General features: G+C 36.6%; 1 protein-coding gene and 1 non-coding gene across 9 annotated transcripts in view; both read left to right on the top strand.

The window, feature by feature from the left end:
* ROBO1 (roundabout guidance receptor 1) overlaps positions 1–27,067 on the top strand; it is a 1,168,989-nt gene that overhangs the window by 840,191 nt on the left and 301,731 nt on the right. The gene's annotated exons all lie outside the window — the stretch shown is intronic.
* On the top strand, positions 13,846–13,949 carry LOC123394591. The gene has a single exon (XR_006609350.1). It is a non-coding gene; the product is annotated as a U6 spliceosomal RNA (small nuclear RNA).

The following is a 27,067-nucleotide window of genomic DNA, read 5'->3' as shown; positions in this document are numbered from 1 at the left end:
AAAAAGAAAATGCAAAAGGACATCCCTTCCCCCCAAGGATTTATATCCTTTCTCAATGTCTTTCTCTCCATCACCCTGTATCTCTTCTCCACACAATACTCTACTTTATCTAGATTGAGTCACATTAAGTTACCATTTTATCAGATTCTTATCTCTGTCAGACACCAGAAAATGGATTAGGAGTCTGTGTTTGCTGTGGAAGGATACTGAGAGCATTTTGATCACATAACTCAGCGCCTATCGTAGCTTACTCAAGTGACTTCTCCTCGTTCTAAAACGAGAGCATAGGACAGGTTGTAACCTTGTTGAATCATACTTAAGGGAATTCTTGGAAAATATGATTCTAGTGTATTTTCCTTTGGGACCACCTCAGGAAAGAAAGTAGCAAAGAGCCAAAATTCCACAGGAGAGTAGAAAATATTTTTGTGGTCCGTGGATTGAGAACATGTTGACAGCTGCCTTTAACTCCTGTCCTCTCATCTTTTGCCTAAATCACCAAAAACTGAAACCTTGAAGAAACTCAGAATTCTGTGGTCATATTCTGTACCACCAGGAGGCAAGAAAATCAACTCCTTAACAGTTTTCTTTACTTTCTTTCCTTCTCTCCCTTTCTTCCTTCAACTAATTACCACTAAAATCTCTGTTCTTTCTGAACTATATTGGTTATAATTCTTTAAGCCTCCCTCAAAATTTCAATCATCAACCCCAGATGAATAACCATACATTTCTTAGGAACTATTCCAAGAAAACTTTGTGTTGTTTGAAGGTAAAGGTTCTCTTCACCCTGTACAATGGTTTTTATCTATAGAGTACACTCTGGACATTCTTTATAGTTAAAAATAGAATTTATATGTTTGTAATTTGTATATATGTTTACACATATGTATTTTGTTTATAGATATCTACTCGTACCTATAAAATTTGTGCGGAGTAAGTGACAACTAATTCTGTCATTAATTGTGTTTTCAGCAAAGTCAAGGCAAGTTCATTTAACATAACTGTGACCTTGGTGAGTTTACTTAAGCTTTTTATGTTTCAGTTCCCTCACCTGTAAAAGGGGGATATTCATGCTACTTACCTTAGGGAAGTTTGAGGAGGATTAAATAAGTTGATATATACAAAGTTCTTAGAAGTGTGGCTGGTTGACAAAGCAGTATATACATGGTGACTGTTGTATCATGAGCTCTTCACTATGGTAGGCACATTGATGGATAGGGGTATTCCTTCCTTTCCTATGGTTCCAAAGGGTGTCTCTCTTCATTGCAGGTAAGTGAAGGCTGACAAACTAATGCCATATATGGTTACATTTAGAACGAGCTTTCCTTCCCCAGTGTCAGCCAGCCTCTCATACATAAATATACCTAAAATCCCTATAAATATTGGTGAAAGGATGTATCGTCTTCATATATCAGTGCATGGTATGTCTTTTATGACAAATATATTTTTGAGGGTTTATAATATAGTTATTGTCATTGGCATGGTGAGCATTTAAATATTTCATTGTGGCTTTTCTCAAAATGTGTTCCAGCTCAGCAGGTTAAGCCTCTGCCTTCGGCTCAGGTCATAATCTTAGGGTCCTGGGATCGAGGCCTGCATCAGGCACTCTGCACAGTGGGGAGCCTGCTTCTCCCTCTCCCTCTGCCTGCCTCTCTGCCTATTTGTGATTTCTGTCAAATAAATAAATAAAATACTTAAAAAATATATATGTTCCAGTGAAGTATTTCTGTATGCTGTTAAAAAATAATTTGTACATTAAGTCTTTAAACAAACTTTTCCACGTATCTCTTTTCCATAAGACTGTAGAGGTTTTAAAATATTAATGAATTCTATGAAGCATGAGTAGGGGAATCTACATTACTACAATTCCCGCATTTATATGGAATGCCAAAATATTTTTCTCAGAAAGCAAATTGTTTTTTCAGAATGCAGTTTTGGTAAAAATTAGTTTTGGCGTCCTATGGGTGGACATATAATTACAAAAGTGTCTGTGTATCTCCTGTTCAGGGTTGTGGTCACTTATCTACATGGTTTCTTTGTTTCAAGAACATAAGAGTAAAGAATATGATATACTGTTCTATTTCCATTTTTTTTTCTTCCAGGAATGTTTTCTTCTGCATCAGTATGTTGAAGGCTATAACAGGGGTCCAGTCAATCTTCCAAACATACAATCAATTCAAATATGGTGCTTTCCCAAAACTTTGCAAAGAGGTGCTTAGCACCATGTGTGGCCTTAGCCTTCTCTTTCACTAATTTCCTATTACTGTTAATAGTCTTGACCTCAGCTCTCTAAACTTTGTTTTGTGTAATGGATATAATTTACCTCTTGCAAGCATTTGACACAACAGACCTCCTTTGCGAAATGTTCGCTTTCCCAGAATTTCATGACACCCAGCTAGATCCACATTAGATCCTACTGCATGTAACCAAAGTTGGGCAGTTTAATAGACTGGTTTTAATTTGGAGGAAGGCTGTACAGTAAAAGTATGACAGCTTCAAAGAGCATCAAGAGTCCAGCTTCCTCCCATTTTGCTCTTCTGCCAGCCTTAGTATGTGGTTTTCTTCCTGGTGGTTACAACGTGTTAGCTGTACCTATCAATATCATCTTTCTGTGCTGTGCTAGACAGAGAAGTATAAAAAGTCAGCAGCTCTCGCCCCCTTTTAAAAAAAAACAAAACAAAAACAAAACAAAAACAACCGAAAAAAACACAGGACAACAATAAATTTCTGGAACTCTCACTGGGTAGAATTCTATTACATTACCTTGGCTAGAACTATGTCACATGGCCAGCTGTAGTTGCAAAGATGCGTCGTGTTAAAAAACAAAACTCGGGGGAGTAAATGTGAAGATCTAATTGACTTTACTAAGTGATTTATGAATCAGGAAGCATCCCACATGGCAAGTAGAGAGATGCCCCTAGGAGTTGTAACAACAAATGGAAGGTTTTTATAGGAAGGAGGGTGGGGCCAATAGTTATCAGCAAAAGTAAAGGAAGGATTGTTTCTGGCAAGGTCACCTTTCATTAAGGAGAGTGTTAGGGGGTCTCATCATATACATTACCTCATCTTCCCTTGAGGAATAGAGCAGTTCCCTGTACCAGATTACGTCATTGGTGCTAACCAGAAAATTTCAGGTTTATTGGCTTAGATTTCCATTCCTGGAGAGGTTGAACCTGCAACTAAATCTCGGTTTGCTATCCTGGGGGCAAGTGACTGCACCTTGAAGACCATAGTTTCCTTTGTAGCAAGGGGAGATGTTTTTAACCAACCCATTTCTTCCCCAAACAAAATTTGGTATTTGTTGAAAAGAAGAACAGAGAACGGATGGTTAGTAGGCAACTAGCAAGGTCTACTACCTAACTGCTGTTGATTTTCTTCTTATTTGTCTGGCTGGGTCTTGGCTTATCGCTGAAATGTTCAAGTTCCTGGAGGATCTCTTCTTTTTTTACTCTGTGGCTTACCCAGGATGACCACACCTACCTCTTTGGATTCTGGAAGAACTATTGTCCAGATTTACTCCCTGTTCTCTTAATCTCTGGACTGGATCTCTACACCCAGCTCCATTCAGAGGTCCCAGTAGTACCTCTGCTCAAATGTCCAACATGAGACTGACCATCTTCCTTTCCATCCCTGACTTTCCTCTGTTTTTTTCCCAGCTATGAAAAGACTACCGCCATCCGGCCAGCCTTCCCACCCAGAAACACGAGATTCTTTCTTCCGTTCTTTCCATCTGTTTACATCATTTGATCCTAGGTCTTGCTGATGGTTTGTCCTGAATAGCTTTAAAGTATCTTCACTTATCTCCACTCCCCCACTTTTATTCTAATTAGTGTCACCATCATTTCTCACCTAGATAACTGTAATACTCTTGCAAGTGAAAATCTCATCTCTCCCTCTTGATTGCTTACTCACAGATTCTCAGTGCCATTAAAGTTTAAACTCTGGTTTTTTTTTAAAGATTTTATGTATTTGAGAGAGAGTCAGAGAGAGAACACATGCACGCAGCATGTGTGCATGAGTGGGGGAGGGGCAGAAGGAGAGTGAGAAGCAGACTCCCCACTGAGCAGGGAACCCAGCTTGGGGCTCTATGCCAGGACCCCAGGATCATGACCTGAGCCCAAAGTGGACACTTAACCAGCTGTACCACCCTGGATCCCCAAGTCTAAACTCTAAAATTACTTGTAAGAATAACTCTTGATTGCTCACTCAGAGGTTCTTGAATATCCCTAAAGTCTAAACTCTTGAAAATAATGGGCAGGGATTAGTACGATCCTGGCCTTGTGACCTAGAACTCATGCTCTCCTTATCCTATCCCTTTGGTCTGGAAAAATGTGTTTTATTGTTTCAGAGCTCAGAAGAGCGATCCTTTACTCTGAGCCTCCTTTTCTGTGTATCCTACCCTTTCCGCTGTCACATCAAGGTTAATCGTACACCTCCCTATATTCCTTTATCATCGTCCATAACCCCGTACTGTAATTAGATTTTTGGAATTTCTCACTTAATTCTAAAGACTATGTAACTTGTAGTAATTAGTACAGGTCACAGACGGTATGTAATTACTAAATCTCCATCAGTAAACAATTTTATATAATGATCCCCACCAACCAACAAACAATAATTAGGAAAATCTTTTCCTTACATCCAAAGGTGCTAATGGGCAATTACACAGGTTATCTGTATTTTTTAGCTTGGTGTGTTTTATGCCTCACTCTTTTTCCCCCGCTTCCAATTCAGAAGCTTTGTTCCCTAGAACCAACTCCACTGACGAGTCAAGTCTATGATTATATATCTCAGCTAATTTTTCAGAAAAGTTTCAAGTACAATATTCATCTATTTAATATCATACTCTGACCATTAGCTCAGACTATGAAGTTTAATATGCTTTTAAAAATGATATTAAGTTTTGGCATTTATCCTAAATAGTGGATACTGTACAGGGATATTGAAAAAGAAATGGGTATTTCTACTGAAGTATTTGTACTTCAGTAGAAATGAACATCATTTTTCCCCCTACACTGTTAGATAAGCTTCATAGAATGAACTATTCATTAACATTTATATTTCAATGTATGTTGTAAAATTTTACTCCATTATAATCCTAACACACATAGCTTGAACATCAGTTATGAAGCGTGATCACAGAGAATCCTTCCAAAAACTTTAGAATTCAGATTTTTCTCTACTAATGTTAGATTTAAAAATAAAATCATTGCTATGAAGATTTAATAAGATAATTAAAAAATATAGTTTTCATGTAAATATGACATGTTAAATATTTTAAAATTTTAGAACATTCTTTCTGCTTTTTCTTACAGCAAGACGTAAAGCCTAGATTCTAGAAGGACACAGTCCTCTACGTTGTTACTTCTTTTGACTGACTCAGTTATGCTGACCATTTTCTAAGCCATAACAGTGCTACTAAGGGGTGGATAGAAAGAGTGCTAATTTAAGTGAAATGGTTTCAATTTAATTAATTAATTAACCAATTTTATTAAGATATAATGGACATATAAAATTTTACTACTTTTAGGTATACACATAATGATTTGATACATGTCTATATTGTAAAATATTTACCACAATAAGCTTAGCTTGCATCTTTCACTGCATATAATTATTATTTTTTCTTGTGATTTTTAAAAAAACATTTTATTTATTTCAGAGAGATAAAAAGAGCACAAGCAGGTGGAGAGGCAGAGAGAGAGGGAAAAGCAGCCTGACCCAAAGGTGGATACTTAACCCACTGAGCCACCCAGGCACCCCACTTATGATGAGGACTTTTAAGATCTACTCCCTTAGCAACTTTCAAATATGCATACAGTGTTGGTCACTATAGTCATCATGCTGTACTTTATGTTCCTAGGACTGACTTATCTAATAACTGGAGGTTTATAGTTTTTGACCAGCTTCATCTAATTTCCCCCGCCCCTCTGCCCTCATCCCACTTCTAGTACCCCTTAATCCGTTCCCTATATCTGTGAGTTTGGTTTGTCTTTCTCTGTCTGATCTATTTCACTTAACATAATGCCCTCAGGATCTATCCATGATGTTGCATATGACAGGATTTCCCTCCGTTTTATGGCTGAATAATATTCCATTGCCTTTGCGTGGAAATACACACACACACAGTATTTATTTTATTTGTTCATTCATAGCTTGTTTCCATGTCTTGGCTGTTGTAAATAATGCTGGAGTGAACATAGGAGTGCAGATTTCTTTTTGAGGTAGCAATTTCGTTTCCTGCAAAAATCCCTGGAATTTGAATTGCTGTTGATTTATTTTTACTTTTTTGAGAAACCTCCATACTGTTTTCCATAGTGGCTGCACTAAAGTGGTTCCAGTTTTAAAAGGATTTTTGCTGAAGTCAGAAAGTGTACACACACGGTCAAACTCATACACACACATCCAAATTGAGGAAATATTTTTATATGCTACTATGGATTCAGCTAAAGTTCTTTTTTAATGTTTTGAAAAAAATGCCAGATTCAAATCTTCTTTAGATTCTTAAAAATAGGGTAGAGGCATATGATTTATTCATGAAATTTTGGTTGGAAAAATATGAACAAAGAAACCCTCTTCCTCTATTCTTGCCCTGAAATGCTACAGTTACTGTGTTAATTAGCTCTATGTTATTGTGGGTTATTTTTTCTTGTAAATAATTTATACTTCAGTTTGCCTTCATCCTTCAAAATGGCAATGCATGAAATTGATTTGGTAGAATCGTACCTTTGATTAATATTTAATTTGAAATTATTTTACAGATTCAAATTTAGATGTAACTATGTCACATTTTAAGATGCTAAGTGTACATTAGAAAGCTTGAGTATACATATCTTCATAATCACTCCCTATTTTATTATTTCAAGCATCATTTCCTCAGTTTACAAAATAAAATATTTTATAATGTATAAATAGAATTTCTTTTTTTTTTTTTTGGCTTAGTAACAGAGTTGATTAAATTAAAAATCACCCCCTTCACCTTCTTATACTATGAAACATATACCAGGTAGCTGTTGTAAATATTTACCAGTTTGAAAATATAAGTGACTAAAACCCCAGAAAACAGGTCAAGTCCCTACCTCAGGGGACTGTTTCTATCATTCTCATATCGGAGGACCCTGGGCAATCAGTTCAGGATGAATGGTACTGAGTTCCTGATGCTCATGCAGGGGAAGGGGCCAAGGACCAAGAAGAGCAAGTCTCTCAGACAACTTGAGTTGATGAGCAGAAGACATGGCTTGAAAGAGGATTAATTTCTTCTAGAACAAGCAGTTCTGTCTTATCTCCTATTTCCAATCCCATTATCTTTTCTCCCTTTAATAGGCTTTTGATTTGGTACAAAGGAGGGGGCCACCTTAAAATAGAGTTAAACATGTCTCCCAGAGCTTACTCTCCCAATCAGCTCGGAGAGTTGGTTATCAATGGACTCCGTCCATTGATAACCCTACAGTGCTGTGTACACCATCTGGGAAAGGGGGATCCTAATCCAGTCCTTTTCCATTTTAGCCATAAATGATGTGCAAAAAACCCAAACAAAGAAACAAACAAAAAACGAGCCAGGGCTAGAATCATGCGACTAATGATAGATACTTGTTGACCATTGATTTCCCCTCTTGATCTGAGTGCTGCATGAGGATAAGGAGCTCGTCACTATCACTGCTGATCTAAAACCGTGCCTAGCAAGTCTCTGAAATGTCTGCTGAATGAGTGTTATGTAAGTTTAATGCTTGAAATTGATTTTCTGGGACTTGCCTAAGGACTTGATGGTAGTCCTAACCTCTGTGACTTAATTGTCTTATCTACGAATAGGCAATGCTATTGCTATCTTACATAATAATTGCATAATTGGTTAAATATTGGAAAGTAATTTGGACGGGTCAGAGATAGGCATTGTACCTAGTTAGAAGGGGGTTATCTTTATTAACTAATCAATGATGTTTTCAGAACTTCTGATATTTCTTGTGCTTTTGCAAAGCTGTACAACCTTAGTATCTGAAAGAAAGAAATAGAGGAGAGAAGGGGAGGAAGAGGAAGGAGAGGGAGAGGGTTTTAAATTTAATTTGCTCTGATGACCATTTCTATGAAACTTTCTTCAAAATTATGCTTTTTCTTGAAATTTTGTGTTTTTTTTTTTTTTTTAATTGACATTCTTCAGGTTTTTTTTAGCCTGGACATACAGATTTGTGTGGTTAGGGCGAACTAGTGAGTAAGGGTAGGGCATTGTCATATTTGCCAGGAATGGTAAGCCCATTTTCAGAAGGGACATTTCTTTCAGAAGGGGCGCACTTGGAGGAGTGTGCGACTCTTGATATTGGGGTTGTGAGTATGATCCCCACGTTGGGTGTAGATATTACTAAAAAATAAAATCTCAAAAAAAAAAAAAAAAAAAGGAAGAAGAAGATGCTTTCTTCTGTTTTTCCCCGACATTTCTGCTTGGTGATGTGAAGGTGGAAGAAATGTTTCTGTCAGGGATGTTATTTGGTCTTTATTTCTAAAGGCCAGCTTTGGCCTTAGTTTGTTTTTATTGTTTTTAGTTGTTTGTTTGTTTTTGTTGTTGTTGTTTTTAAAGATTTTATTTATTTATTTGACAGAGATCACAAGCAGGCAGAGAGGCAGGCAGAGAGAGAGGAGGAAGCAGGCTTGCTGCTGAGCAGAGAGCCCGATGTGGGGCTCGATCCCAGGACCCTGAGACATGACCTGAGCCAAAGGCAGAGGCTTTAACCCACTGAGACACCCAGGCGCCCCTGTTGTTGTTGCTTTTAAGATTTTATTTATTTATTTGACAAAGATCACAAGTAGGCAGAGAGAGGGAAGCGGGCTCCCTGCTGAGCAGAAATCTCCATGCAGGACTTGATCCCAGGACCCTGAGATCATGACCTGAGCTGAAGGCAACAGCTTAACTCACTGAGCCACCCTGGCACCCTGGCCTTAGTTTTAGATTATATTCTCACAGCATTTCTTCTGTTGACTAGCCTTTTGTGCCTTTAATTCTATGGAAATCTAGTCAGTCTTTTACATATTTAATTCATTAGATGGCTAAAACTCTTTTCTGCTTTTGTCTAGGCGCTGTGTCTTCCCTTTCTGTAATAGTGTGGCAGATTTGACTGTTTATGCCAGATGTTGTTCCTTGTTAAAAAGTGTGCAAGTGAACTGTCCCAAATTTTGCATGTAAACACGCCTGTTCCTATTCTGCCACCGATAACCTTTTTCTTTTTATACTTATGTCCGGAAAATTCTGACTTTTTCAAAGGGGGACTTATTTTGAGAACAAAATCCTATTATTTTAGAGACATTCCATTTGGGACTTTATTATACTACAGAGAATCTCTCATTTCAAAATGACCCGTATTTCACTTAATGTTTACAGAAACTGTTCATTTATCTGACATAAGGGGCTAATCAAACTCCTTAAGTACATTCCTGGCTGTTTGGAAGCTTTTTAAGCACCATAGAGAGAGTACTTAGCATTGGAAATTGTGTTTATGTATATGGAATATCTCCACTGAAATTCTGAACAGACCCAGAGGAAGAAGAATATTGAATTTTAATATTCAAGTTAACATTACTTATTTCTACTTTATATTTAACTTAGTAGGATAAATTGGCCCTTAGTAAAACTATATTATAGAATATAGTCTGTTTGTTTTTTAATTTGAGGAAGAAGTTGAGGTGGAAGGCCATGTTAATTACATAATAAGCAGTACTTCTGAGTATGCGCTATGTGCCCAACACTGATTTACATTTATTAATTTACTTAATCCTCACAAAAACTCAATGAAGTAAGTATTGTTATTACCCTTATTTTTTTAGATGAATTCAAAGCTCAGGTAGTTTAAATAACTTTGCCCATGCTCATAATCCTTATGCTATTTTGCTTCTCCCACTTAATGAGACTTCCTAATCATGAGAGAGTCTTATTCGTGAATGTGAAACTTAAGACAAATGCATTTTCTATACGAAGCAATTACCTTCTCATGTAATAACGCCAAAGCATGATATATATTTACTTCCTTTGGTAAAATAACTGTTCATGGGGCAGTCACTAGGTTCTAAAATGTACCATTTTCCATTTATATTTTTCTATTTGTTTTTTGTAATCTCTATTCTATTTGTTTTTGTAATCTCTGTAGACAAGAACCAGTAAAATGTTAAGTTTTACATGCAAATCCTTTTCACACATGAAATTCTTACATTTTTATTCTGCCACAGTCCGTTGGTTTAATAGCTATACATTTTACATTCAGGATTAAGCTGTGGCTTTGATATCTATGCATTATTCAGAAACTAAACTATTCTAAGATTAGTGTATTTAAAAATCTGTTCCCCAAATAAAACCCCAAGTAAAATGAGGAGGTAACTTGCTAGTTGGTTAGGGTTCTTTATTTTTGTCTTTAATATTTTTAAATAAGGTTAATAAATTTAACCCAAACCTTCCCCAATTTATTGTGATATATAAAGAAAGTGACTTCATCAGTTAGAGAATGACAAATACTGCATGATTTCACTCGTTTGTGGAATTTAAGAAAGAAAACAGATGAAAACAAAAAACAAAAAACTAACAAAAAAAAAAACAGATGAAGAGAAAGAGACAGGGAGGCAAACCAGAAACCAGACTCTTACCTATAGAGAAAAAACTGAGGGTGGCTGGAAGGTGAGGGTGGCAGAGAGGGATGGCTTACATGGCTGATGGGTATTAAGGAGGCCACTTGTGATAAGCACTGTGTATTTTTTTTTTTTAAAGATTTTATTTATTTATTTGACAGAGAGAGATCACAAGTAAGCAGAGAGGCAGGCAGAGAGAGGGAGGAGGAAGCAGGCTCCCTGCTGAGCAGAGAGCCCGATGCGGGACTCGATCCCAGGACCCTGAGATCATGACCTGAGCCGAAGGCAGCGGCTTAACCCACCGAGCCACCCAGGTGCCTCGAGCACTGTGTATTATATGTAATTGATGAATCACTAAACTTGGCTCCTGAAATTAATATTACACTGTATGTTAACTAACTGAAATTTAAACAAAAACTTGCAGAAAAAAGATACAGTCACTTTGAGAAAAGAAACCATTCCTAATATGACCCCTTAAGAGAACATGTCTGGTATGTCCAGGAGAGATCTATAGGTGGAATCTTCTGACATGGCATAGGTAATCTTTTAAAGCCTAGATATTGACAAGGCAATCCACTAAGTAAACAGCTGGGAAGCAGTAAAGCTTGAGTTGGCTTACTTGTGTTACACTGTGAACACATACTGCTTCCCTTTCTCTTGTATTGATGCGATTGTTCTCGTGATGTGTTCAGCTTTCTGTTAGGGTCTCTTACTTTGATTCTACTCAATTTATGCTTAATCGTGTTGTTTTATGTTTTCGAAGTCAACATGTAATTCTTCAACTTAAAAAATGGGACTTTCTTACCTCTGGCTAATAGGCTTCAATGATGTGAAAGTCCCAGTATTTCAGTCTGACCTTTGCATTACCTGACCCAGGAAATGTGTGCATCTCCCTGTTTGGAGGATGCATAAAAGCTTCACTTCTGAGGACTCACGTGGGGCTGCTTGAAGGTGACCATGATCTCCTGAGGTCAGGTATAATAGCCATCGAGAAAACCAAACACAAATTGATAGCACTGAATGACATAAATTTTGTGTCAGAGGGCAGTGGTCATAGTTTTCTTTGATGTGATAGTTTCAGAGATAACATGTTGCCAATGTATCATTGACCTTTTCACTGAAATTGGGAAAGTGTTTGTAAGTATATGAAGAATCATGTCAACGTATTAATGTTCCTCTGCTCCCGAAAGAACCAGAAGAAATGGTGAGTACATTAGTTGCAGAAGCATGTGGTGGAAAATTAGGTTTACATCCTCAAATTAGAATAATTGCCAAATATCTTCTGTTTTCATATGTGAATTTTTACGGGTAGAAAGCTCAGGATCCCTGAGAATTCTTTTCTACCTCAGGTTTCCTAAAAGTATGAAGGATGCATAGGTATATTGTACCCAACTTTACAGGTATACTCTCCGGCATCTGAGAAGATAAATGAAAAAATGAAAATCAGCTGTCTGAACTTGTAAAGTTCAAGAAATAAGTTGGGGTCTAATGGAGCTGATATTTTATTTCTTTTGGCTGCCCTACCGCAGACTACCTGGTGACTTTTTTTTTTTAGTACCCTGAAGAGTAAGCAGACACTCAATTAAGAAAGTTTGCTGCAAATTTACGTGAAACAAAACCCAGATATTGTCAAATAAGGGATAATGGTTGATCTTTAATTGTTAAAGGCATCAAATTTGTAGCTAATTTTAGTTCTCTAAATTGAACCCTATTTAATAAATAAGAAGTTACCATATTTTCCATGCTAGAACTTTTTCTGGTTAATAACTTTTCCAAGTTGTTCTTCCGTCATGGGTTTTCACACATTTCTCTCATCACTTTTAATGTTCTGCCTCTTTTATGGACCATAGGCATTCCAAAATATTTACATATCTCTCTTTGCAAAATGGGGTTTTCACTGATATCTTTTCCATTTATAGATGTAAATGTCATTAACATAATTTAACCTTATATCATAGGAGAAGGAATAAATTAGAATTATTTTATAATATTTTTCTGTTAATGGTTTATCATATATATGTGTTCTTTTCATTGATGTGTAAAAATCTGTTACCAACAGACTTTGGTGCTCACAATGTGATGCTTTAATATTTAATTTATTACCACGTATTACTCAACATCAGTTAATGTGTGCTGAAAGCCCATGGGCAGAATAGAACTGTGCTGTGTACCTAAAGAAATATAACCATCACAGAACAATTCTAGACTCTGTCTTGTGGTAGCTTCTGCTCCTTAACAACATTAGTAAGAACTCACATAGGAAAGCATATAAAGAAGGGAGGTATTTTTTGAATGGAAGCTTAGAGTTGGGGTTGGGGAAAAAAACAAAACAAAACCAGTTACTTCCTTTTTGCTTGCTTTCTTGTTTGGATTCTTTGAATTAGAATTGTTAATGGGCCAGATGAATCAGATGAATCCATTTAAGGGGAATCCTTCAAAGCTGAGTGAATGATATGTCCCCAGAGAAATTATCTTACCGGGACATGATCTGAGTTTATGCCAAAGGCCTGCTTAAAGGTTCAGGATGACTAAGGGTTTCTTCAGACTGGAGTTTTAGCAGACTTTGCTTAAATATGTGTGCTTTTTTTACTTTATTGTAGCTGAAGAATGATGGTGGAAATTCAGATTTTATAAAGTTAATCACATTTCTAGGCATAAAACAAGTCAATTGACCACCCTCAACATTTAATATGACATGAAAGGCAAAATAAACCTCCTAAATTTGTGTAATTTAGTTTAATCTTTTCCTACTTAAGCCCTACTATTTTTCTAAAAGGTAATACCCTTAATTCCTTTTAAAAGAGAAATTCTGACTGTGGACATTATCATTTATGATTGAGATATGAACATTTAATGATGCAGCTTCACAACTCAAGACGAACATTTTCAATATCAGATTTTTTAACTTGTTTGCTAATGCTTAAACATGCTACTCGAGGTATACTTATATAATAAGTATACCTTATACTTAGTCTCAGTGGAGACTTTCTTGTTCTGCCTAGTTCAAGAAAGGGGGATGTAAATAAACTTTGATTTGTACATCTGTCTTTCTTCTTTTTTTCTCAAAAAGAGAATACCTGAACCCATCCAGTAATGAATATTCAGGCTCTGAATAATCTGGACAATAACTCCTGGAAACCACACTACTTAACTAGACTGGAAATTGTGGTGCCAGTTGTTAGAATCCCATACTCCTTCGTAGTCACAACTGTTACAAGACTGATACTTCGGGGATTTAGATAGTGGGCACTTTGGCAGTGCATGTATTAAAATTGGAATGATACAGAAAAGATTAGTACAGCCCCTGCCTAAGGATGACAACACAAATTCGTGAAATGTTCTGTATATTACTCTTCTCTGGTATCTGTGGGTGGGGAGACAGATTCTGTAAGTGAAGTGACCCACCCAATTCAACATCCATTCCCAATTCCTCCTTCAAAAAAAAAAAAAAAGAGAGAGAGAGGGTGAGAGAATGACATTAGATAAACTATATTATAGACCCAATTCTACACTTTTTCATTTAGAACAGTTCACTTTGGCAAAAGAATGATCTGAATATATTCCCATGTGATGTTCTACAAATTAAGGTTTTCCCAGAGACAAATATTTATGTATTTATTTATTTATTTTTTTGTAGATTTTATTTATCCATTTGACAGAGAGAGATCACAAGTAGGCAGAGAGGCAGGCAGAGAGAGAGGAAGGGAAGCAGGCTCCCCGCTGAGCAGAAAGCCCGATGGGGGGCTCTACCCCAGGACCCTGGGACCATGACCTGAGCCGAAGGCAGCGGCTTTAACCCACTGAGCCATCCAGGCGTCCCTCCATAGACAAACTATTTAAAAGCTTATTTTGGATAGGTCTAAATTATGCTTTAGTAATTAAACCTCATATCTCATTAAGGGTTATGCTGTAGAAAAACGTCATAAATAAAATAAAGATGTGGGAGGGAAAAGTAACCAGTCTGTATGTAGAAATACTGGAAATATGTTATACCAGATAAAAAACCATACTCATCTGATCTATATTTTTCCTTGTGGTTTTGCTTAGAGATAAGCATGAGGATTATGAAATGTCTAATTTTAAATAGACATTGAATATAAAAATCTTTGAACCTTTGACAGAAGTAGTTTAGAATAAAATCAGAAACACCTAATGCTATTTTTTTTCTTTTTATCTACCCCAAATTTTAAGTATTTTTAGAATTGTGAAAATCCTTTAGAAAATTCTAGGCTTTTTCTTATTATTTGGCACCTTTATAATTTTGAGTAAGTCTGAATTTAGGCTACTGTCAGTTCTATATTTTTGAGCATTTTGTTCCCAGGGGCCCAAAGTGTTAAAGGCCAATTTTGACCTTGTGATGTGATGATAGTCTTTTTTTTTTTTTTTTTTTTTGCTATCATGTGCAATGGTGGGACCCCTATTCTCTGTACCCCTTTTGTCCTTCCAGTTTGTCACTGTTTTGTCTTGTTTCAACCACAAACATCTGGTAAAAATAATGAAAAAAGGGAACAGGCTTATTTGTAATTTTTCTGTGTTGATCCTTTAAGAGAAAGTATTTTCAAGTAGAAGAGATGGTCATTATGCACATTTGGTATTTTTTTTATAAAAATTGCCATTTTTAAACCCTACATATCTTGTCTTTAAAATGTATTTCCTTCATTTTTACCTAATGTTTTAGTACAGTTTAAATAGGTAACATTAAGGGGATATTGTAAGCCATTGCACCTATTTCCAAGGTTAGTGTTAAAAAACCAAGCAAGTCACATCTAATAAAGACATTGATGCATATTATTGATCTTCTGGTCATTCACTGAGAATTGTAGTAGTGTCGGAGAAACAGTTATAGAGGATGAGTCTAAATAGTATGTCAAATGGACATGGGATACATATGCATATGAAATATGTACTGTTTTTCCATTCAGTCTTAAGCCTCCCCTTTTTTAGTGATTTCATTTATTTTAGGAAGAGAGAAAAAGAAAATGAGGGGCGGAGGGGCAGAGGAGAGGGAGAGGGAGGGAGAAGTAGACTCCCTTCTGAGCAGGGAGCCGGACTTGGGGTGGGATCCCAGGACCCCAAGATGATGACCTGAGCCAGAGGCAGACGCTTAACTGACTGAGGCACCCAGGTGCCCCTCAAGCCCCTACTAACATTAAACCTTTCAACAAAACTTATTGCTTAGGGCACCTGGGTGGCTCAGTGGGTTAAGCCTCTGCCTTCGGCTCTGGTCATGATCTCAGAGTCCTGGAATCAAGCCCCACATTGGGCTCCCTGCTCAGCAGGGAGCCTGCTTCCCCCTCTCTCTCTGCTTGCCTCTCTGCCTACTTGTGATCTTGATCTCTCTCTCTCTGTCAAATAAACAAATAAAATTAAAAACAACAACAACAACTTATTTCTTGCACTGAGTGAAGTGTTATTTGAAAAAAAATAATGTAACTTACCTTTAAATGTGCATATGTTTTCTTACATTGTGAACGTTGATGTTAAAAATATTGGGTAAATTTCTACACTTAGCTTTTTTTTTTTTTCAATTTTTGATGCAAGTAGGTTTTATCCTTTGTGATTTTTGAAGAGTATGAAACTGCTGTTGGAAATTGTCAAGCACGGTATATGTGTCCGGCTTATTATGTAGTCAGTTTGTACAAAATGAAATTTGAAAGTGAATAAATAAGGGACCACGCATTTAAAAATCTCACCCATATGGGAGATTCCATTTTCTTCTGGAATTTGTTTCCTTTGAATTGGTAGTCACTTGTCCTTGTAGAAGAGGAAAATCACACCCTTGTCCTCATACTTTGATTACTGAGTCTCAGTGCTCAAGGAATGAATTGTTCTCCCCACCCAACTCCAGGCCTGGGGCAGTTAAGTTTCCTTGGTCTTTAGCCTAAGGAAATATGACCCTCTCTAGGAGTACTTCCCATCTGCGCACATAAAAGGGCTCTGTCTTGAACCATTACAATAGCTTTCTGCTTGCCTTTAAGAAAAGTTTTGCAAATCAAGAAAGCTTTTGTGATGTGTTCCTTTAATCTCTATTTGCTTCTTTCTATTCTTTTTATTTCAAAGTTTAATTAGGAATTCTAGCATTTCACAAGTTGAAAGAAATAAAATATTTGACTAATATAAATCAGAACTCAACAAGGTAAGACTAAATACACCTGCAAATATCAATCTATTATTCCCTCCAACAGGACTGCAATTTATGACTATTTACCGTGGAGGGATTATATTTGAGGCTATTTTTTCTTTCTAGTTAGTCAAAAATGAAGCTATGGGATTTTAAATATTCTCTGTAGATTGTTTTTATAGTTTTTTTGCATTGTTTTAGATTAGGATAAAATCCTACTGAATTAAGGTCTTAAATATTGATCACTATAGAAAGCAGCTGCTCACTGCCCTAGTGTCCTGCCCATTGCTCACTTGAACCAGCATGTACTGTAAACTTAGCAGGGCCACAACTTTGTGTTTGATTTCTATCTAGCTGAAGGGAGCCCGGCTCTCGCTAAAAGCAGAACTCAGGATCTGATCATCCCATTTCATATGATATTGATTACCTATTAAGCTGATCAGATAAATAAATGCATTTGATACTGGAACCCATTTTTACTCCGGTTATTCCACAGTAGAAATCCTATGTATCCATCCCCATTTGTTGGCTAACGACTTAGTATTGTAACTGACATAATTCTAAATATACATTTTAATTTTCAAATATAGGTAATTTTTTTCAGCTACAATATTTTAAAAATCTGTGCTGCTTCTCCTATCCTATTTTCCGTCAAGTGTATTCACTAGTGTAACATTTTGATGAGAAAAGGATGACATTTCTAGCAGAATTGCTTCTAGCAGATTATGTATGTGATCATTTTCAAGGCCAATGCATTTTTTTTAATGCAACCTATGGTTTAATTTATTGTGACATGTAGCCCGAACTTCCTATACTTTTAAAAAAACACACCCACACATGCAACTCACTGTTTTCTGCTTACGCTTGGATGCTTTACTAGTTAGCTAAAATTGATGATATTATCACCAATATTTTCCCTTGTACAGGTTTCGAGAACAAGGAAGGAGTTTTAATAAAACAGGGGCTTAGACTGTGCTTAAACACCCTGTCTCCCATGCTAATCTCCTATTTACAATGATCCATTACGAAAATTCAATGGTAGGCAGCATGCAGACCAGAATTAAAGAACATATGGGTACAGTTATCCTAGTTGAAATGGCCAACGTGCCTTGTATTGTGTATGGAAGATAACAGGACAGGTGGTAATCCGTCTTCACAGAGTGGAGACAGCTGGTATTTTCCGTAAGCTGAAGCAGTCTTTTTCAATGTAGTCTCACCTCGCAGCTGATACGTCGCTTGTTAGTATAATTCAAAACACACACTGATGTTAAAAAGCATTCTGTTTTCCTGTCCACTCTAAAAAGCACCTCGTGGGCCAGACCTACATCAAAACAAACAAACCAAAAAAGCCATACATTTTAGTTTTTGAAATTGACAAGTTTAAGCTTCAATTTCGTTGTTTTCTAAATGGAAAATAAAGATTATCTTCAGGCCCTCCTGTAAAATATTTTTCCTTTGAACTAGGTAGGAGAACTCTCTTCCCTGTGTTCCATATTCTCCAAAATTACGAAGTTTTCAGGGAAAACAGTTTACAGGATCCGGACATATTTGTTAAAGCCATTTTTAAAAAAAGTTATTTATCTCCTATCATTTCTTATATCATTGAAAGAATTATTGATATATACTGGAAGCTTCTTGGAAATTGTCGTTGAACATTTTTGCTTGCTTCCTGTTATTCCGTGTAGAGAAGAAATCAAAGTCTGTTGGATTCCTGGCATATGAGAACCAGGGTTCCGTGGTGCTTCCAGTCCGTTTCAGATTCCAATTACCCCTTTCAAATACTGTAAAAATTTTGACAGGGCCTTCAATTGTAATGGCCATATCAGTTGATTTAGTCTGTCTCAAAATTCCCCAGAGGGAGGCTCAGGTTAAAGGTCAGGTTACTGGTGCATGACACTCGTACTCGTTTTAGTAAGATCAGGATCAGCAGTTTCCAGGAGCACACAGGGCATCATTTCGGGGCGTCATTTCAATCTCTCAGTGCAACTACTGCAGAGTCAGTATAGCTAATTCAGCTCCTATCTATAAAAGAGGTAAGGGGACTCACAGAATAACTGAATGAGATAGGATGGGGCAGGGGTTGGCACATGCATTAAATTCTTGTTTATTAGAAGTGAACTCTCTTTTACTTATTCACTCCATTTCTGTTGAGTAAATTTTGTGGCTGGTGCTCTTGTACATCCGTTTCATTAAAAAAAAAAAAGTAACTGCATTACAAAAAGACTTCAGAACTACAAACATGAAATCAATACTTGTTTCCCAGAGATTGGATTTCAGAACTTCTCAAAGTAAGGGTTTAATTATCTATTACTTCCTCTAAGTACTTTCGTGCCTGTGGTTCTATGGTTTTTAGCGGCCAACTTCTCCTGTTTACATGGTTTTGTAGTCCTTGGGATTATTTAGTGCAATGATAAAATGAATGATCTCTGACCCAACTTTCTCCCTGGGGTGTGATTCAAGGGTGGAAAAGGAATTTTCAAACTGTAATGTGTCTCTGATCACTGAGCTTGCTTGTTCAGACCTGGATCTCTGGGTGAGCAGATCTGCCAAGTTAGCAGGGTTGGGGCTGAACCTGAGAATTTGTATCGGTGGCGAGTTCCCAGGTGTGGCTGATGAAGCTGGGCCGGAGAGGACAGACTGGGGACGCCTGCTCTGTAAAATACTTTTAAACGTTGCTTTCAGCCTCCTTCACTTACCATCTTTTCAAACTAGCGTCTCTACTGTAATGAAGAAAGTACTCAGAGGAATACCTAGAATGTTTGTTGTAGAATATGAGCAAACCTTTGTAAAAACAGTTGCTTGGTGGATTTGGGAGGGGCATGTGGGGAAAACACAGGCATTTTATCCCACTTGTCATTTCTCTCTTCTCCTCATTGTTCTCTACCCTAATCCTCTTTTCCTACAATGGAGTTTTCTTCAAGATTTCCTTAATAGTTGACTCTACTCAACTCACTTATGAATTACCTAATGACATTTCATATTCTCATTGATCCCTTCTAGGACTTGAATCAGTCTTGGTATTAGTGGGATTGGAAAGAGTGACACTTTCTCTTCCTTGGGATAAACTACAAAATTGCCATTCCTTAGGTGAATGTAGCTCTGATTTAAAGTAATCTTTTACTGAGGAGTTAAAAAAAAAAAAGCTATAGAAATGTAAAACACACACACACACAGACAGAGAAACTTATACATACACAAATACCTCTTGACATTTGCACATATTATGTATATAAACAATAAATATGTGACACCTTTGAAATATAGAAAATGGCTTGAAATTTCAGTTTAATGAAGACCTTATTATATAGGACCATGAAGAATCCTTTATAAACATGTATACACTATTTGATTATTAAATACATTAAAGATGTGCAAATGTAGTATTACTCATTTATTTTCTCAAAATAAAGAAGTCCTTTAATATTAAGTAGTATAGGCACACCTGGGTGGCTCATTCAGTTAATTAGCATCTGACTCTTGATTTCTGCTCAGGTCATGATCTCATGGGTCCTGCGATCAAGTTCTGCATCAGGCTCCTGGCTCAGCAGGGAGTCTGCTTCTTGCCTTCTCCCTCTCCCTCTGCCCCTCTGCCCGTGCTCTCTCTCTCTCTCTCAAATAAATAAATAAATCTTTTAAAAATATTAAGTGGTATAATAGGCTCAGGAGTATTTTGATACCCATATTTTCTCTTGTATTCATGAAATGCTACTATGGATATCTTCTTTACATTACTTAAATTTTGGAGAGTTTCAGGGTCATATAATTTTATTGTTTTATTGTGGCATCATTGGTTTTTATAGTTGAAAGTATTAGAATCAGTTTAGTATACCTAATGGTTAAGCAGCGATAACTATTGATAATTATTACAATTCCTTTATTAATTATTTTAATTGTGTAATGCCTGATAATACAATTAAGTAATTATTTACCAAAGTATACTGGTGGTCTAAGAAAAATGACTAGGTTTTTCTCTTGGGATTGTTTTTTTTATCTTTGATATGTCATTGATGAAACTGTCAAGTGAATACCTTCTTTCAGGAAAAAAGAAAGGAAATGAGGATAGCAGTTTATTGATTTTCAGTTTTATTATTTATTGAGTTTATTAGAAGACCAGAATATTCACAACCACAGATAAATTCTTTTACTTGCAGGAAATCAAATTATCAGGTTTCTTGGTGAACATGTAATTAGAGAAGAGGTGTTTATTATTCCTTTTTTTTTTTTTTAAAGATTTTTATTTATTTATTTGACAGAGATCACAAGTAGGCAGAGAGGCAGGCAGGGAGAGTTGGGGGAAGGAGGCTCCCTGCTGAGCAGAGGCTCGCTCCCAGGACCCTGAGATCATGACCTGAGCTGAAGGCAGAGGCTTAACCCACTGAGCCACCCAGGCGCCCTGAGGTGTTTTAAGACACTTCATTGGGTTAATATATATATCTGGGGCCAACCTGAATTTGACGAGTGAAATCTAGGTAGGGATACTCGTGCTAAACACTGGTTTCCTGACCTGAAATGCAGAGTTTCATAACTCATCATCATGAGGAAAAACATGGATCATAGTAGATTTTTCTTTCTGCCTTACCACCTATATCCCTATAATTTAAAATTTTTTTGTAATTAATATAAATCTTTGAACTATTTTAAGCTTCATGTTTGTATTTTGGGGTTTTAATGCTCATTTTCAGTAAAACTCTAAAATTGGCTTTTTAGAGTAGGTATGGAATGCATCTTACATTTTTACTGTATCTATGTTGAAAGGCTGACCCAAAAAGTCTGTTAGAAAGATTTTAACAAGCTCTAGAGTGCAGATTAATGTTCAGTGCAGCTCATGCACGCTTCCCATCTGTGGAATAGAAATTGTCCTTAGCACTGCTGCAGCGTGTATCTTCCGTGCCCATAGCTTCTTGGTAGAGTGAAGCTCAAGGTTAACTAATGGCGTAAAGGAGGCAATAGTGTCTGCCTTTGAGAAGGGGAGAGATTTGCACAGCATGTGATTCTAATGAGCTCAGACAGTGGGAAGAGGGAGAAGAACCACAATTAGTACCAAATATAGTAATTTTTCTGCTCATCACCAGCATTTAATATATTCGTTTTAAATGTCAGCTCAGACCTATTGGTAAACTCCAGTGTGTATGAGTCATCAGTTACAAACTCTGCGTTTTGCAAACTTGCATATTTACCACACAGCTCACATCTCCGAAGACAGTGACGTTCAGCAATTACTGTAGTTTTGGAACCGTGCTCCCTGGTCACCAGATATAGTCAGAAACAGCTAGTTTTGGGGATAGCTGGTTATGTTGGTAGAAGTCATATTTTCATTATAACTACATATAAATAAATTGAATAAGGGATTGTTCTGAATTTGATAATGGTTGCCACATGGCATGACAACTTACTATTATTTTTTATTTTTTTAAGATTTTCTTCATTTCTTCCAGAGAGAAGGTACAAGCAGGGGGAGTGGCAGGCAGAGGGGGCAGAAGAAGCAGACTCCCCACTGAGCAGGGAGTCAGATGCAGACTGGATCCTAGGACCCTGGGATCATGACCTGAGCTGAAGGCAGGCACCCAACCAACTGAGCCACCCAGGCGCCCCCAACAATTTATTATTATTATTATTATTATTATTATTATTATTGCAGCATGGCATTATAAAGAGCAATGAGATAGACATTAATTTTTTATGAAAATTAATTTAGTTATAAATATCTTTCTTCACTGATGTACTCTTTAGTTAATGCAAACAAGTTAAATCACTGGTCCCATAAAATTTTAAAGAAAAATGTTTTAAACTACTTCAGTTTTTATAAAATATACTCTTAAGAATCTCTCATTCCACTTTATTCTCATTATAGTCTCATTAAGGTGACCCTAAGTCACTCTCTTTGGGGGACATGTACCTTTTTTTAAGAAACAAAGTCAAAATGCTTAGAATTTTTCATTTTTATTGCTTTTAAGTGAAGGGAATTGCACACTTTTTAAAAAAAAATCTCTTACTATTATGATTTAACAATTGGGTTTCTTTCATTTTCAATTTTTCTCTGTACCTGTTTTTCCCCACCCAATACCCAGGTCATAAAATAAAGGCCATGTACTGGGACCTGACATTACTTCTACCAATTATGAACTTTTAACTGTCAGACTTGTCATGAATTGACTGCAGAAGTGAAGGAATAAGAGAGAATAACATGAATTTTATCCGACAGTTGTGACTTACAAGTGCAAATTTGTTTTTCTTCCATTTTTTCTACTCTGTGTGGATTGCTGCTCCTTGTCCGTTAATGTAACTAGGACCACCACATATGGTTGTATACTTTGTTTACTGTGAAATGTCTGTCTGGCCAAGGGAGCAAGCGGAGGTTATGGTCCAAATGACCCCCTATTCTCGAACTCAAGTTTGTAAGGCTAGGTCTCCAAGAGGGCCTCTTTTCTAATCTTCACAAATCTACTACTATGAAGTAAATGAAATCTTGAATCCTTTTATAAGGTTCTTTGTACAATTGTTGAATCTTCCCTTGTCACTATGCTAGGTTCACTCATTCATATTTTCAGGGGTATGTTTTGTTATGTATTTGTTTTTTTTGCATAAGTGATTTTCAAGATTTGGTCCAGAGAGCCTCTTAGGGAGTCCACAAGGTCAAAATCATGCATGGTAAAAGATTCAGTTAGAGGTCAAAGCAAAACAGTATAGCTTGATCTCCAAGATTACCAAAAGTTTGTTGTTGTGGCTTCAGATTCCACATTGCATCTAACATTTAAGGAATTACTATACATTAACTGTTGGTGTAGTATGAAAGAAAAATATCCACAATTATTTGAAAAGGCTATTAAGATACGTCTCCCTTTACTACCTAGATGTCTTTGTAAGGCTTCCTTTTCTTCATACATTTCAACAAAATAATGTATTGCAACAGATTGAATGCGAAAGTAGATAGGTAACATCCAGCTGTCTTTGTTAAACCAGACATTAAAAACAAATCTGTGAAAATGTCAAACGATGCCATTCTTTTCACTGTGTTTATTTGTCTGGGAAAATACTGTTTTCATGAAAATACTATTTATATTGACATTTAATAAGGTTATCTTTATTTTAAAGTAAGGTAGTAAGTATCTTAAATTTTTCTCCATTTAAGTTTCTTTCTTAATTGCATCAATGAATAGGAGTCCTGTAAATAAAAACAATTTGGGGTGTTCAGTAATTTTTAAGGGTGCAGAAGGCTTCTGACCCCCAATCATTTGAGAACAGCTGCCTGACGTTCCTTTGTTAGAAATAATAGTGATGTTCCAAGGATTGGACTTAATGTGCGCATACACATTTGGTACAGGAGAATTGCTTATCTTAGGAAAAAGGAGTCCGACCTTCCTGGTTTTCAAGGATCTCTTCAGTTTTCACATTTGATTCATCTTGAGCCAGCCTACAGGTGCAGATGTGTTGACTCAACTCGGCAAACATGGGGAGAAGCTGATCATAAAGGCCACGTCCGTGGCTGTCAGGATGGTTTTAATTAACAGGAAGGCACTATGGGTCCCGCGTTGTGTGCACTTCAAAATGTTAGTTGTCCATTGAGATGGCTCACAGATGAGGCACTACTTGAGCCAGGCTGAAATGCAGCTGTGACATATGCTTTTTAAGGAAGACAGGAGAGAGGGGTTCGGGGCAAGCGATTCTGTGTGAATTAGGAACTATTTTATGAGCGATGTTGGACAGCTGGTCTGTTGATAATGATTGTCAGACAAGACCTAATGTGGCAGGGAGGACCTCAGGATTCAGGAATAAGAATGTTCTTGTTAGTGATATTTTGTGTCTAAAACAAAACCGAGAAATAAGCAGAAAGCAAACACAAAACAAGGCAAAAAAACAAAAACAAAACCAAAACACCCTCCCCTCCACATTTATACCATTTTTCCACGTTGATTAAAATGATGTTGACTTGTTCAACAATCATACCCAGTCTGGACAGTCATGCCGTTAGCTGTAGAAAGCAATCTATCGCAGTTGTGAAAGCACTGGCTTTGAAGTCGGTCAGACCATCTCAAATCCCAATCCTGCCTCCAACAATTTACCTGTTTGTGTAAGCGTTGGCGAGTTGTCTTACTTCACCAGAGCTCAGTCTGTTCCTCTCAAACGGAGTACCACCACTTCTCTTGAAGATTTGTGCGAATATTAGCACACACTGGAGTATGAAATATTGGACCTTTTTCATAGTGAGTGCATCTGTGCGCTGCTGTCTTTATAATGCGTCTCCTGCCCCAGGTGTGCTCACTCGTCCATTTATTTAGTGCTAGCTAGCAACAACAGAGTTTTAGTGTTTGAGATCTCTTTTTCTCATCCCCACCCCCACCCACCCTTCCCGTTTAACTGTCTCAGTATTGCCTTAGATTCCGAAGGTAGAGTGTATGAAGGCGGAAACAAAAGGGTTCATGTAGTGACTACCTAATCATTTTCCGGGAAAATAAAAATAGCCCCTTAGGGCTCCTTTAGACAGAAGTGGAAAAGTCAAGTCAGGTCAATTCACAAGTAATGACAAAGTATAATCTCATATTTTGATATTTTTAGTTTAAACAGAAACTTGTATTCTTCTTCCCACATCATCCTTATGCTTTAATTACTTTTAAATATGCAGAAGCAATTAGGGGCTTATATAGAAATAAGGCCCTAAGCAAATATGCCTTTAGTATTTATATCATAGTAATTGATTACTCAGTTGAAAAGAACGGGGTTGGGCTTATTTGAAAGCAAACTTGAGTTATTGTTCCTGTTATAATAGGGGATTGTTTTTATTAGTTTAACAACTGAGAGGATGAATTGGTGAATAGAGATGGCCACATTTAAATAAAATAGAAATTTTTATGTAATAAATCATGTAAAGAAATGACATAAAATAGAAAATAGAATTTCTATTTATTTTTATAATAATAATATAATAATAAAATATATAATAATAATATAAATAATAAAATTTATTCCTATATAATTTCTATTAATAGAGGAATTTCTGTTTTACATAAAATATTAATTGTTGTGGTCTATCATTTTGCTGAATTCTAATACTAGGGAAGCTACAAGATGTGGGGTATGTGTATGTCCATGAGTCTGTGTGTTTGTGTGAATAGGTGTGTACCGAAACCCGTCCTACTGTGAGTTCTCTTGGATAATTGTCATTTTCCAGTTTGCTCCCACATTTCCTAAGAGCATGGCATGCTGAACTCCTTTGGGAGCTCATTTACCCAGCCCCAATTCCTCATGGACATAAATAAAATTTGGGTGAAGGATGAGCTATTGATGTTTGGGGACTTTTGTTGGCTTGTTTGGCTCTTGCCCCAGTTCCTACTTTGTCAGGGATAGTCTGGAGGGTTAGAAGAAAAACTAAAATTTGGGTGCAGTATCATAAGCTGTTTGATGTACTAGCTGTGGGGAATATTTACAATGCGATTAATGTCATGGTACATAAATGTTTGTGAAATGGATTATATGTTCCATTCAGTATTGCCATTTAATTAATTTTATCAGCACTTAAGAATTTGGGGAGAGTGAAGTTAAACCTATTGAACAGATTCATGCTCTTTAGGTATGAATATATATATATATATATATATATCACTTATATATATGTATACACATGTAGAAGCACACATAAACATATATGCCTACATAATGTATATATACACTAAAAACAATAATCGTAATCATCTAACCAATATAATTATACTCACATCACCTAACATTTATTGAGTGCCCTGTATCAGGCCCTGTTACAGATGCTTCATATGGGATCACTGTTATTTCATAAACAGTCCTCTGAGGTAAATAAAATCTTTGATCCCATTTTATAGATGAGCTCAGTACCCTCAGCATCATAAATTCACTTACCCAAAAATCACGAGATTGCTATGTGACAGAGCCTGAATTTCAACCAAGACAATATAGCCCATTCTCTCCTCTTTTATTCTTATATCATATGGTTTAAGATAATCAAGAGTCATTGCAAGGTATACTTCTAAACTTTTTTTTTTAAATTGTCTCATTCTTTAAAAAAATAAATATATATTTGCTTCTTCTATTCTTTTTTTTTTCCCCCCAGTGGAGACTCAAACAAGTGTGGTGTCGGATTTTTTTCCTCTCAGATGCTTTTATATGAAATACCCCTTTGAAGTTAAGCTGGAAGGCAGGTGTTGGGGATGGGTGTGTTGCAGGACAAACTTCCAAAAGTAAAATAGACATCTGGAGAAAGTAATTGTTCAGTAGCTAACACTTTCTGTTGGCTAAATTGAAAAAACAATAATATTTATGGTATGTGATGTGTGTGGGATTTGAAATTCTAAAAGAGGATTCCAAAGAAAGTACCTCTGT

Source organism: Mustela putorius, unplaced genomic scaffold, assembly GCF_011764305.1.
Source record: "Mustela putorius furo isolate JIRA1106 unplaced genomic scaffold, ASM1176430v1.1 tig00003834_pilon_pilon_pilon, whole genome shotgun sequence".
Lineage (NCBI taxonomy): Eukaryota > Metazoa > Chordata > Mammalia > Carnivora > Mustelidae > Mustela > Mustela putorius.
This window is presented reverse-complemented; position numbering and strand designations above follow the sequence as displayed.